We start from the raw sequence: 2,984 nt of genomic DNA, 5'->3' as shown, positions 1-2,984 counted from the left end.
AGAGACGCACAGGAAAACACTGCTTACCAAAATAAGAGCGTCGCTTGGTGGAGCGCAGACCGTCGCCGACGCCACATTTGTTTGAAGCGAATTAGCATTGCTAGCATGTTAGCCCATAGCTCATATGGACGCTAGCTAGCCTGGTAGCTACGTCGCTGTGTGGCAAGCTGAGGAGGGAGCGTCTCCATGGCAACAGACGCAGATGTGATGGCAGGACGAGCCTCTCATCCGCTTTACATGGGGCAGTTTGTTTGGTAGTTTGTTGTTATTTATTGGGGAACGGTTCTCCGTTAGCGTCCCGACATCGGATGGATTCATCTTCGGAGGACGACAAATCATCCCTGAAGATTTCAGGCAATGCGGGTTGAAGGTTTTACCGAAAAGTTTGTAAAATACATAAAAAACAAAAAAGAAAATCTCACTTCTGCACAGAAAATAAACAAAAAACCAGAAAAGAAAGCCTGTCTTCTCTCTCTCTCCCTCTCTCTCTCTCTCTCGCTCTTTTAAAAAGTGTGTTTCTCCAACAAGCCAATCGGAGCCAGTCCAGCTCCCACAGACACAGCAGATTCTGGATGTAGCTCCTGGGATACAGGATTCAATACGACAGACTTTATTTTTTAATTTGGTTTTGGCAATATGGGCTGTGTGTGTGTGAAGGGGCTACAAAATAAAAGGGTGGGAGTATCTACATATATATATATATATATATAAAAATTCTTTCTTCTCTGCAAACCCCCCCTAGGCCTGAGAACCCCCCCCCCCCCTCCCCCGTCCCGTGATGAATGGATGCAGGAATGCAGAAAATCACAGGAATGTCGCTGCTGCAGACTGAAATAGAGTCTCACACACACACACACACACACACACACACACACACACACACACACACACACACACACACACACACACACACACACACACACACACACACACACACACACACACACACACACACACACAACTGGCTCCTGCATCGTCCAGCCATGAACTAGTTTTATTTTGACAGTCACCATAATAACAATCCAACTTGTTGGTTTTATTTTGACAGTCACTGTAATAACAATCCAACTTGTTGGTTTTATTTTGACAGTCACCGTAATAACAATCCAACTTGTTGGTTTTATTTTGACAGTCACTGTAATAACAATCCAACTTGTTGGTTTTATTTTGACGGTCACCATAATAACAATCCTACTTGGTAGTTTTATTTTGACAGTCACCATAACAACAATATTATTTGGTAGTTTTATTTTGACAGTCACCGTAAGAACAATCTAACTTGGTAGTTTTATTTTGACAGTCACCATAACAACAATATTATTTGGTAGTTTTATTTTGACAGTCACCATGATAATCTAACTTGGTAGTTTTATTTTGACAGTCACCATAACAATCAGACAAAACAAACTCCAGCTCCCACTAGTGGCTGAACACAAGAACTACTTATTATTACAGTTTGTCGTTTCCGTGGAAACTGACATCTTTAACGAAACGTATTAGAGTAAACGCTGCGTTTTAACGGGAATCTTTTTAAAAGTGAAACTTTTCATGTTTTTCGGAAACGCCGGCGGTGAAACGTGGCGGAGAATTAATGAAATAAGAGACGTGTTTGATGACAGAGGAGGTGAAACATTAAATAATAATAATAATAATAATAACTATATTAATAGTAGTAGTAGTAATAATAATAATAATACAATAATAATAACAATGATGATAATAATAATATTAATATTAACAATAACAATAATGATAATAATAATATTAAAATAATAATAGTAATAATAATAATAAAAATAAAATAATAATAATAATAATGACAATAAAAATAATAATAATAAAAATAAAATAATAAAAATAATAATAATAATAATAATAATAATAATGACAATAATAATAATAAAAATTAAATAAAAATAATAATAATGATAATAATAATAATAATAATAATGATAATAATAATAATAATAATAATGACAATAATAATAATAAAAATTAAATAAAAATAATAATAATAATAATAATAATAATAAGAAGAAGAAGAAGAACGCAGTGAGGAGTTGCGGCTCCGCCGGTTCCGCAGTGATTCACGCGCGCACGCAGAGAAACGCCTCGTCATCCCGGCGGTGCGCGAGCCCGGCAGGGTTCCTGCGGGAAACCCAGCCCACGTCTCTCTACCTCTCTCTCCCCCTCTCTCTCTCTTTTACTCACTTTATAGAAGATGAGCTTCAAGGTGCCGTAGAACCCCATGATGTCCGCTGCTCTTCCTCCTCCTCCTCCTCCTCCTCCTCCTCCTCCTCTTCCTCCTGCAGCCTCCCGGACACCCGCACGGGAAAACACGTCCCCCGATTCACGGACGGATCCGCTGACAAGAAGAAGAAGAAGAAAAAAAAAAAGCGTCTTTTTTTTTTTTTGGTTTCGTTTTGTTTGTTTTTTTCCTTCTGATGATTCACAACGAATCCAGACGATTAAAAAGGCGCGTGACGTCACAGTTCCATCCGGTCGGTCGGTGTGTCGGTGCGGAGCGACGAGCTCGTGCTGCTGATTCACGAGCCTCCGTGAAGCTGCGCTCCTCTCTCTCTCTCTCTCTCTCTCTCTCTCTCTCTCTCTCTCTCTCTCTCTCTCTCTCTCTCTCTCTCTCTCTCTCTCTCTCTCTCTCTCTCTCTCTCTCTCTCTCTCTCTCTCTCTCTCCACCAATCAGCTGGAGGAGCAGAACAGCTGTAACCCGGTGTTGCGGTTCTTCCCACGCCTCGTGGCAGAACGCCCCCCCCCCCCCCCCCAGGGGGAACGTTTTCAAAAAGTGGCACTATTTCCCCCTTTTCACGGAGATGAAGCATTTTTGAAAAGTTGCATTTTCTCTGTATCCATGAAGTGTGGATTTTTTCAAAAAGTTGCTTTTTCACCCGTTTGCACAGAAACAGCATTTTCAAAAAGTTGCATTCCATCCCGCGCATTTGTACAGCGATTACACTTTTTTTGAAAAG

The sequence above is a fragment of the Blennius ocellaris genome (genome assembly GCF_963422515.1).
Source record: "Blennius ocellaris genome assembly, chromosome: 23".
NCBI lineage: Eukaryota > Metazoa > Chordata > Actinopteri > Blenniiformes > Blenniidae > Blennius > Blennius ocellaris.
This window is presented reverse-complemented; position numbering follows the sequence as displayed.